This window comes from Amblyraja radiata, chromosome 28 (assembly GCF_010909765.2).
Source record: "Amblyraja radiata isolate CabotCenter1 chromosome 28, sAmbRad1.1.pri, whole genome shotgun sequence".
In the NCBI taxonomy this organism is placed as follows: Eukaryota; Metazoa; Chordata; class Chondrichthyes; order Rajiformes; family Rajidae; genus Amblyraja; species Amblyraja radiata.
In genome coordinates this window covers 9,405,062-9,417,323 of record NC_045983.1, presented here as the reverse complement: position 1 = coordinate 9,417,323, position 12,262 = coordinate 9,405,062, and the positions used below count along the sequence as shown (strand labels likewise).

At 44.4% G+C, this 12,262-nt stretch overlaps 1 protein-coding gene across 1 annotated transcript in view; it reads right to left on the bottom strand.

Moving 5' to 3' along the window:
- Positions 1-12,262, bottom strand: part of LOC116989138 (heparin cofactor 2-like) — a 30,841-nt gene that overhangs the window by 9,210 nt on the left and 9,369 nt on the right. The gene's annotated exons all lie outside the window — the stretch shown is intronic.

Sequence of the window (12,262 nt, the reverse complement as noted above, 5' to 3'; positions counted from 1 at the left end):
CTTGCAACCGCAGGAAATGCTACACTTGTCGCTTTTCCTCCCCCCCTCGACTCCATCCCAAGCAGTCTTTTCAGGTGAGGCAGAGGTTCACCTGCACCTCCTCCAACCTCATCTACTGCATCCGCTGTTCCAGGTGTCAACTTCTCTGCATCAGAGGGACCAAGCGCAGGCTCGGCGATCGCTTCACCCAACACCTCCGCTCAGTTCGCATTAACCAATCTGACCTCCCGGTGGCTCAGCATTTCAACTCCCCCTCCCATTCTGCATCCGACCTTTCTGTCCTGGACCTCCTCCATTGCCAGAGTGAGGCCCAGCGCATATTGGAGGAACAGCACCTCATATTTCGCTTGGGTAGTTTACACCCCAGCAGTATGAACATTGACTTACTTCTCCAATTTCAGGTAGTCTTTGCTTTCTGCCTCCTTCCCCTCCCCCTCCCAGCTCTCCCACAAGCCTACTGTATCCATCTCTTCCTTTCATTTCCCCGCTCCCCCCCCCCCCCCCCCCCCCCCCCCCCCCCACCCGGACATCAGTCTGAAGAAGGGTCTCGACCCGAAACGTTGCCCATTCCTTCTCTCCATAGATGCCGTCTTACCCGCTGAGTTTCTCCAGCATTTTTGTCTACCTTCGATTTTTCCAGCATCTGCAGTTCTTTCTTAAACACTACTCTAGCCTGCTTCCTTTTGAAAAGGTTACTGCGGGGGAAGGGACTGCCGGAAGGACCTTGTTGAGGTGCTGCCATGTGTTCAATGGATTGTACGTGCCTGGGCCACAGTGTGCTGGTGCTGGAGTGAATCCAGCAGAAAGGCTAAGTGAACTGAAAAGAAAAACTCAGCACATCAGTAATTCAGAACCATTGCCCAACATCTGAGTCTTTTGATGTAACAAAAAGGGTAATTTTTACAAATGTTGTTACCCAATATGGATTGAAAGTCAGATGTGTCCAATAGGTCTGTGAATTATTCCCCAGATGGTAAATTAAAAACCATGTATTTCAGAAATCCTATTTTCAGACTTTTTATGCTCCTTTGTTTTCTGTTTTCCTTTGTAGAATGTAACTTTAATGAGATGATGCCTGCATTTCAGATTCCAAACAGCATACTTGGTGAGTAAGCTTACCTTTGATGTTGTATGGGAGGATTTCAGGAAGCAGGCAGCAGAATTGAACTATAAATAAACTACAAGACTTGAGCACCTCACCACCTCCTTCTGCACCTATTTTCTATGATTCTATGGCTAATGGCATCAAAGGATATGGGGAGAAGGCAGGCATGGGTTATTGATTGAGGACGATCAGCCATGATCACAATGAGTGGTGGTGCTGGCTCAAAGGGCCGAATGGCCTCCTCCTGCACCTATTTTCTATGTTTCTATGTTACTAAGAATATCTCCACGCTTCACGTCATGAGTGATTTGTTTGTATTGAGGGCAAACTCATCACTGGACAAAGCTGCCAAACAGTGGAACCGCCATCTTAGGAAGCAATCATGACACGTTTTAACGATTCTAGGTGTATGAAGAAATTAACTCCAAGGAATTGCTACATCGGTATTTTATTGTGAAAACTAGCCCGCTGTCAGGATGTGGACGTTGCGATCCCTGAGGAAATTCCGAGCTCCGTCAGCAAAATGCCACCAGAAGCCAATATCCCAGTGAACAATGAGTGGTCGGCATCAGGTTAAGAACAGTGGAGCTCTCCTGGGGTGAAGTCAACTTGTCCATTTCTGCAGCTTTGGAAAGGCTGGAGAATACATTTGCCAGAATGAGTAATTGGATTAAGGGCTTTAGTAATGCAGAGAGAATGGTAAAGCTGGATTTGTGCCACTTGGAACAGGTTTCATAAAGAGGTTCAAAATCACATAGGGTTTTGATAGTAGCAAGGGTGAATTCTTCAATGAAACACAAAGTGCCGGTGGAACTCAGTGGGTCAGGCAGCAACGGTGGAGAGAATGGATAGGCAATGTTTAGGGTCGGGACACACCTTCGGACCAGATCCATTCCCCCAACAGATGCTGCCTGCCCCACTGAGTTCCTCCAGCACTTTGATTTTGCTCATGATTCCAGCATCTGCAATTCCTTGTGGCTCCAGCAAACCTTTCCGTCCTTGATTCCCAAACCCTGGGGGAAAACACAGTGTGTTTTTACCCTATCTATGTCCCTTGTGATTGTGTACACCTCTATTAGATCACCCTTGAGTTTAATTTAGTTTAGTTTAAATTAGAGATACAGCGCGTAAACAGGCCCTTCAGCCCACCAAGTTCGCACCGACCAGCGATCCCCGCACACTAGCACTTCCCCATACACACGAGGGACAATTTACATTTATGCCAAGCCAATTAACCTACAAACCTGTACGTTTTTGGAGGGTGGAAGGAAACCGAAGACCGTGGAAAAAACCCGCGCAGGTCACAGGGAGTACAAACTCCGTACAGACAAGCACTGGCAGTGAGGATTGAACCCAGGTCTCTGACGCTATAGAGTAGCATCTCTACTTCTGCCCCATCGTGCCACCCAGTGATTTGTTTCCCAAATCATTTCTGCACTCTTTCAGGTGGAATACTCTGCTGGAAACTCCGAGGATCACATAATCAAATTGAAAGGTAACTTTGATTAATAAAAATGTTTACATGCCTGCCATGAAAGACTAGTTTGATCCCGTTTTTGGGTATAAAGATGAATTAGAATTTTGCCAAGCCTGTGCTCATTCCAAGGAATTAACCGCAAAGGTCGTCCTTTGATATTTTATTTCTTTCTCTCTGTAGACTGCTCTCAATTTGACTATTTCATTGAGATGTTGCCATGTTCCAAGATGTTCTGACCATTTTACCAATGGAAATTATTTGAAAATACCGTCATGGTTGAAATATTTTTCAATCGAAGGTGTATTCTCAATTTTGGAAGTAAGGACTCTGGACAAAATATGATTAAAAGTGCTAATCAGTAGCAGTTTTTCTGGAGAATATAGCAACGAGAGATCCTTTAGCTCATCCAGAATATCATAAAATAAAACACTTTACATTCACTGTGCTTAATCTCTGTGGAGAAAGATATAAATGGATTTTGAGAGGTATATGTAAGAGGATGTTACATGATCAGACAGAAAAAGGCTGGCAAAGACGACAGCAGAATGTAGGCAACCAATTCCAAGTCCAGTAAGATGACTCAGAGATGTGAGGAAAGTTATATTACACTAAAAAAACAATTCTTTTGATTGAAATAAATGAATCTGATTATAGATGTTGCTTTGTACATTTAGAAGAGGTGGATTGAAACAGCTTAATAACTCATATCAAATCGTGCTTCACCAAGTGGCGCAGCTGGTAGTGCTGCTGCCACACAGCACAGAGCCGGAGTCGATCCTGACTTAGTCTGAAGAAGGGTCTCGACCCAAAACATCACCCATTCCTTCTCTCCAGAGATGCTGCCTGTCCCGCTGAGTTACTCCAGCATTTTGTGTCTACCCTGACTTTGGGCGCTGTCGGTGTGGAGTTCGCACCTTCTCCTTGTGACCACGTGGGTTTCCATCAGGTGCCCTGGTTTCCAACCGCATCCCAAAGATGTGCGGGTTTGTAGGTTCATTAGCCCCTGTAAATTGCCCCTGGTGTGTAAGGACTGGTGGAGGCATGTGCTACTGGCAGCTAAAATGTTTGCATTAGGGTAGTTCCGATGGTCAAGGGAAGTTTCTCCCCCTTTGCGTTTTTCTCTTTATATTCTCTTCAACATGCACCGTATGTGTGCATGGGGATCTACCAGGGTTTTACAAGTACAAATTGTCAAAGCTGTCCTCTCCATTTTTGTACACAACTGAGGTGAAAGGATGTGGAGATGAATGAAATTCCCGAGCCTGAGTATCGCATCCAATCCCCGCAGAATCCATTTTGGTCCCAAGCTCCCTGGTCAATGGGCAAAGCTAAGGAACACATTGCAATGAGTTATTAGATTACCATATTGACCATAGGACACTCAATGTGGTGATGTGGAGAGGATGTTTCCACTAGTGGGAGAGTCTTGGACCAGAGGAAGGAGATGAGGGGGAATTTCCTTAGTCAATGGGTTGTGAATCTGTGGAATTCATTGCCACAGAAGGCTGTGGAGGCCGTCAATAGATATTTTTAAGGCAGAGATAGATAGATTCTTGATTAGTACGGGTGTCAAGGGTTATGGGGACAAGGCAGGAGAATGGGGTTAGGAGGGAGAGATACATCAGCCATGATTGAATGGCGGAATAGACGATGGGCCGAATGGCCTAATTCTGCTCCTATCACATATGACCTTATGACTTTATAATTGAGTCCTCCATATCCATTGTCAGCCCTCTGTGAACTCAGGCACTCGTATTCCCAACAAACATTTACATGATCAACTATGGAGACCAACAGCACAATGGTGAAGTTACTGTTCTTTGATCCAGAGACAAGAGTTCAGTTCCCACCATGGACTAACTGGGAATTTCTCAATGCAGTTCACGAGATAAAATCTGGAATTAAAAAGTGAGTACCATGAAAGGGACCATGATACTAATGAGATGTTATAAAAATCTATTAGTTTCACTAGTTCTTCTTCCCTAGTTCTATGTTATCCCACATTCTCAATCACTCCCTACACACTTGGGGCAATTTTACAGAGGTCTGTTAAACTACAAACCCTTGCATCTTAAGGATGTGGGAGGAAACTGGAGCACTGGGAGAAAACCCGAACGGCCACACGGAGAACATGCAAACTCCACATAGACAGCGCCCGAGGTCAGGATCAAACCCAGGTCTCTGGCGCTGTGAGGCAGGAGCTCTGCCAGCTACGCCACGGTGCAGGAACATTTGAGGGAACATAGGAAGACTTATTGGGCCAATCTCAAAATGGATTCTAATAGCATATGTATTTTTTTAAATAGTTCAGGGAACTGAAGAAAAGAATAAAATTGCCTGTAACCATACGATGAATTACTTCTTTCTATTGCTCATCCTTTTCAAAAAAATGTTTAATAAAATACCTGCTCCTAGCAGCTTGATGTTGGCCTATTAGATTTAGTCCCACATTAGTATCTGTACCATTTTAAAGTAGGTTGTAAATGTTAATTGGGTTTTAAATTTCAATTGACTACTCTAAATTTTAAATGTTAAAATTATAAATTTTTTATATATTCCCCTACAGGGACCTACCACAAATTACCTTGTATGTGAACAGCCGGGATATGTGAAATTCCAGTGCTCCTTTAGTCTCTTTATTTTTCTCACAGCTCCAGAAGATGGCATGATCGGTATGGCCTCCCCAGGAACAGGCCACTCAGCCCTTCTCATCTGCCCTGCTATTTTCCTTACGTCTGATCAAATAGTTCAAATCAAATTTACCCACCCTATTCTCATATTGCTTCAACCTTTTACCCTTTCCAGGGGTTCACTGTTAAATAGCTTATGCTCCGACTCTAGAAGTGAATTCTGTACCTTATTCATAGGTTCATAGGTGATGATTAGGCCATTCGGCCCATCAAGCCTACTCCGCCATTCAATCATGGCTGACCTATCTCTTCCTCCTAGCTCCCTTCTCCTGCCTTCACCCCAGAGCGCCTGACTCCCGCATTAATCAACGCACTTATAAACGCTCAATAAAGATTATTGAAGTCCAGTTACAAAGATTTGACCACGTGTGAATGTCCTGACAGACATGAAACCCATCCTCCACTTGAACCACTTCCAAGCAACATAAGACCAAAAGAATTCCCTGAAGAAAGTTATTTGTGTCTGCTCCACCATTCAATAAGAAAGTAGCTGATCTTTTATCTCAATATCACTTTCTTCCACTAACCTCGTACCTATCAATTCCCTTAATATCCAACACATCCATAGTCTTTCAATCCTGAAAAGGAAGGAAATCCTGCCTCATAAGCCTCATAAGCCTAACCCTAACCCTAAATGATAGGAACGGAATTAGGCCATTCGGCCCATCGAGTCAATTCAATCATGGCTGATCTATTTTACCCTCCTAACACCATTCTCCTGCCTTCGCCCCATAACCACTACCACTCGTACTAACCAAGAATCTATCTCTGCCTTAAAAATATCCATTGACTTAACCTCTGCAACCTTCTGTGGCAATTAATTCCACAGATTCACCACCCTACTAAATAAATTCCCTCTCATCTTCCAAAAGGAATGTTTAATTCTAAGGTTATGACCATTAGAATAGGACAAAGTCATTCAACCTACCCTGGTTGCGGCACTCAATATAGATCATGGAAAATCTGAATTTTATTTCCATCTACCCACCTTGGTTTGAAATCTGTTAATGTTATTTCCTGATAAACATCCATGCAGTCTTGTTTCTGAAGGTTTGTAGCTGTAATAGCTTTTTGAGTGGGTGAGGTTCCAGATTTTGCCACTGTATGTGCGAAGAGTTTATGCCTGGCACTTTTGGTGTTCAGCCAAGTGTTAATGTTAATATTATGTTCTCCTATGTGCCTCTTCCACCAGAGGCAGCTTTTTCTCTCTATTAACCAACCGTCCTATTTTGATCATCCTAACTACTAATGCTTGGGCTGCCTTATAATACAACGAATACAAGGTTTAGATTAGAACAAAGAACAGAACAGCACAGCACAGGGACAGGCCCTTCAGCCCATAATATCCAAGCTGACCATGATGCCAAGTTAAATGAATCTCCTCTGCCTACACGGGCGGCACTGAGTTGCTGCTTCACTGCGCAGGAGACCCGGGTTCGATCGCGACTACGGGTGCTGTCTGTACAGAGTTTGTACGTTCTCCCCGTGAATACATGGGTTTTCTCCGAGATCTTCGGATTCCTCCCACGCTCCGAAGGTTTGTAGGTTGGTATAAATGTAAATTGTCCCAGGCATGTGTAGAATAGTGTTATGTGCAGGGATCACTGGTCAGTGCCGAAGGGCCTGTTTCCGTGCTGTATCTCTAAACTAAGCTAAACTAAACATGATCCATATTCCTCCATTTCCTGCATCGCCATGTGCCTATTTATAATCCATCAATGCCATTATCGTTTCTGCCTCCTCCACCATCCCTGGCAGTGTGTTCCAGACACCCTCCACTTTCTGTAAAAAACTTACCCGCACATCTCCTTTCAACTTTGCTCCTCACACCTTAAAGCTTTACCCTCTAGCCTTTGACATTTCCACCCTGGGATGAATGTTCTGACCACCTACCCTGGGGTGGGAGATTACAACCTTCACGTGGTCCACCCTGTTTTGACGAATGCAATCAACCGAACGTGCACGAACAAATAGATGTAGTGTTTTGGTGTCTACAACTTTAGGCTGTGCACGCCATACGCAAGGAGAAGACCATCTACCCTATCTATGCCGCTCTTAGTTCTTCATACTCTCCCCTCAACCTCCGACATTCCAGAGTAAACATTCCAAGTTTGTCAAACCTCTCCTTATAGCTTTTACACCCTAATCTAGGCAGCATTCTGGTAATTTCATTGTTCTATCTGGGACACATGACAATACAACTCTCTTGACTCTTGGCTTGACTCTTAAACTTTTGCATCCTCTCCAAAGCCTCCACATCATTCCTGTAATGGGACGACACAACTGCACACAATACTCCAAATGCAGCCTAACCAAAGTCCGACATAACTTCCTCTTCTTTGTCTCTTCCACTTAATGCCCTTACCAATACGATACGATAGAACTTTATTTATCCCAGGAGGGAAATTGATCTGCCAACAGTCGTAAAACACAAGATACATGACATTAAAGTGATAGGTGGAACGGATTGGGGATGTGCAAAGATTTGGGGAGAGGGGTGAGTCAGTCTACTCCACGACAGAAGGGGGAGGAGTTGTACAGTTTGATAGCCACAGGGAAGAAGGATCTCCTGTGGCGTTCTGTGCTGCATCTTGGTGGAAACCAGTCCGTTACTGAAGGTACTCCTCTGGTTGACCAGTGTGTCACGGAGGGGGTGAGCTGCATTGTCCAAGATGCTCTACAGTTTGAGGAGCATCCTCCCCTCCAAGACCACCTCCCATGAACCCAACTGTGGCCCCAGGACGGAGCCAGCCTACCTGATGAGTTTGTTAATCCTGTTGGCGTCCTCAGCCTTCGCCAACAAGGCCCTGCTGCCCCATCACACGACAGCAAAGAAGATGGCACTGGCTACCACCAATTGTTAGAACATCTGTAGCATCTTGCTGCAGACGTTGAAGGGAAGCTTTAACTACTGTATAGTGTTCCCTCTTGAGGCAGATAAGATCTGATAGCTAAAGATGTACATAACTACAACAACATTCCAATAAACTGGCACACTCGATGGTGCTAGACTAGGAGGTCTTCTGGAATATTGGATAATTCAGCAGAACAATTTTAATTCGCCCTTTTCCAATAAATCAGCTGTATTTAAAGTGAGTGGAAATGGGTCCTGTTTGTGTTTGAAGTGAGTGTGGGGACAGAGGGTGGGGACACAGTTAAAGCAACTGTGGAAATGGGACCCCAGTCTTTTTGAAAGTGAGCATGGGAGTGGAGTCCTGTGTGTGTTGAAAACAAGCGTGGAAACACGACCCCTGTGTGTTTAAAGGCAGTATGGGAACATGGTTGGTGTGTTTAAAGTGAGTGTGGGAACAGGGCCCTGTGTGTATTTACAGGCAGTGTGTGAATAGGGCCTTGGTATGTTTAAAGGGAGTGTGAAAACGGTGCCCTGGTGTATTTAAACATAGTATTGGAACAAGGGCCCTGTGAGCCTGATGCCCAGAGATGAATATTTACATAAAATAGGATAGTGGATCATTACTGTACTTGCATTGACAAATAACTTTTCAAAAATCTTTCAAAATGTCCCAATGTACTTCACAGCCAACAAAGTACTTTTGAGGTTTAAGTTCAGTCATAATAGAGTCATAGTCACACACGGAAACAGGCTCTTCATTCCAACTTGCCCATGTCGACCAAGATGCTCCCATCTATGCTAAACCCACCTGCCTGTGTTTGGCCCATATCTATCTAAACCTTTCCTGTCCAAATGTCTTATAAATGTTGTTATAGTACCTGCCTCAATTACCTCCTCTGGCAGCTTGTTCCATGCACCTACCACCCATTGTGTATAAAAGGTGCCCCTTAGGTTCTTATTAAAGTTTCCCCTCTCACCTTAAACCTTTGTCCTCTTGTTCTAGATTCTCCTTGGATGCATTCACCCCATCTATTCCCCTAATGATTTAATAAACATCTATAAAATCACCCCTCAGTCTCCTGCACTCCAAATGAACAAAGTCCTAGCTTGCCCAACCTCTCCCTGCACCTCAGGCCCTCAAGTCGTAGCAGCATCCTCCTAATGTAGGAATCGTGGCGGACAAATTGTGTACTGCAACCTCCCATAAGCAGCACGATGATAATTATCTGTCAATGTTGTCAGTGTTAATTTCGACAGATCTTCATGAAAACCTTTGGCATTACTCTCCTGCTCTTCTTCAAAAACAGAGCAATGGCATCATTTGTATTCACTCCAGAGAACAGACAGGAGCTTGATTTGATTTCACACCAACAACACAACATCGAGCTGCTGTCCAAAGAAAGGTAAAACCTATAGCTGAAGGCTAAATTTTAGTTGGCTGCAAAATTTAATCCAGGATTTTCATGTCCTGATTATGAGTATTTTGTGTTAAAAGTATAAAGTTGTCATATCTTTGACAACTTTAACTTTGTGCTGTTCAACAGTTCAATTTGCTTATCCTTCGATCATCTTTGTCCTTATGTCCCCTGAATAAGGCATGCAATTCAAGTCAAGTTGATTGTATTGTCATATGCAGAAGTACAGTGAGGTGCACTGGTGTAACTGAGTGGAGTAACTCAGTGGGACCGGCAGCATCTCTGGAGAGAAGGAATGGGTGATGTTCTGGGTCGAGACCCTTCTTCAGACTGAAGTCTGAAGTCAATCTGAAACCATCTATATCTCTTGTTTCCCTTTCCCCTGACTCTAGTCTGACAGGCCCAGCAAGTGGGAGCACAGTTAACGCTATAAAGTAAATAAAAGTTTGTGAAAAGGGTATAACTTGGGAATTACTTTGTCAAATCGAACAGAATTTACTACTGCACACCCCAGGCGAATGATGAACAAAGTGCCCCAAAAATTGTAGTGCTATTGTGTACCATTTTGGCTGTATTTTGGGCACCATAGACTTATTTTTACTGGACTTTATCTTGCGCTAAGCATGCTAAGCATTATTCCTCTGATCATGTATCTGTGCACTGTCGATGGCTCGATAGTAATCATAAATAATCTTTCCGCTGACTGGTTGGCATGCAACAAAAGCTTTTCACTGTACCTCGGTACACGTGACAGTAAACTAAACTACATTTTCTAATTGTGTTTTGCACTAGCATCTTCGTAGAATTGTTTCCTTTTCACTGTCTTGTAAGATTTATGTATTATATATATTCATGTGTGTGTCTGAATCTATGATCCCATGATGCTGCTGCAAATGGGCTTTCGTAGTACCTGCACCTCACTGCAGGAAGGAATTGCAGGTAGACACAAAATGTTGGAGTCACCGTGCCTGCGCAGTTGGGGGAGGGTTGCCGGGCCGGGATCGCCATTTTTACTGAACATCACCTCGTGTATGGGTGAGTGGTGGAATATTGCGTTGGGGAAGGGGGACCCAACGGGTCCGCGCGTCGTCAAGTAGGACATATCAAGGAGCTGATCGGGGACCACACCTCTACGGGTGAATTTCCTGAAAGTCCTTTTTCTTCTTCTGTTCTACTGGGTCAGCCGGGATCGCCCACGATCGCTGGATGAGAAATGTGATGCAAAAAGCCAGATTGGTTTCTGGACGTTTCCTGGAGTATTCGGTGACATGCTAGATCTCTTTAAAACTTTAAGAACCTTTGAGGCAACGTGGAAGTGAGGACGCCGCTGCCGGGGAAAGGAACAAAGGAGGACCCGGCGTGGTGGAAACACCGTGAGGTATGGGGGAGGGGGGAGAAGAACAAAGGGGGACCTGGCGCGGATACATTGTAACTTTCTAAGCCCCCTTTATGTGGCAACTATTTGCATAGCTTGGGTAATGCAAGCAAAGAATTTCACTGTGACTTTGTCACATGTGGCAATAAAGTATTCATTCATTCATTCAAGAAAGTAGAAGCGCCAGCATACCTTCCTCATGATTACATCTGTGTGCTATGATAAGTGGAGAGCCCAAGACACACAGTATCATTGAGAGATTGTGATGATAATCAATGTGGCGCATAGAAACCTGAGTTTGAACTGCTCTTTAAAGGTTAGTTGTGAAATGTATTGGACAAATTTTATTGCTGGCGATAACTGGGAGGTGTGTCGACAACATCAGATTTTGGGCTTTCAATCTTAGAACCGGTGTAGTTGTAAATCCTTTCATTACTGCAGACTGAGTTCAGATCTAGCTCAGCCTGATGAAATGCAGGTCATTGACTGAGGCTGCAAGATGATTTAATGCCTGAGTGTGCCTGGTTTCTTCAGACTGTGATTTGGAATAAATCAAGATTCGGCAGTTTTGCCCATGAAGGTAACAAGTGGGGAGAGGAACCAAAAATGGGGGAAGATGAAGATGAGGTTGGACATGAGGTACATCATGGATTGCAGTAAAGGGACCTTCAACCACACCCAACCTTGGAAGTGGTTAATCCATTAAAAATAAAAATATCTTGCACTATCTTTCGGCACGGTACTGTGGCACGATGGCGCAGCGGTAGAGTTACTGCCTTACGGTGCCGAAGACACTGCTATAGGTGCTGTCTTTGTGGAGTTTGTATGTTCTCCATGTGACCACGTGGGTTTTCTCCGGGTGCTCCACTTTCTTCCCACACTCCAAAGACCTAGAGGTTTGTAGGTTAATTTGGCTTCGATAAAAATTGTAAATTCTTCCTCGTGTGTAGGATAGTGCTAGTGTACGGGGATCGCTGGATGGCGCGGACTTGGATGGCCAAAGGGCCTGTTTCCACGCTGTGTCTCGTGGTTAGTGATTAGTATATAATCTCTAAACTAAATCATCACAACTTCAGGATGTCCCAAAGCAGCCAGTGAAGTGTACTAGTATTTAGTCAATGTCGTAACGTAGGACATACATAACCCAAGATAGACACATATCGCTGGAGTAACTCAACGGGGCAGGCAGCATCTTTGGAGAAAAGAAATGGGAAATGTCACCCGGGTGACCCGGGTACAACATACAGACAGAACCCAGGTCTCTGGCGATGCAAACGCTGTAAGGCAACAAGTCTACCGCTGCGCCACTGTGCCGCCCTAATCCTGAAGCCTGATTATAAGCCTGA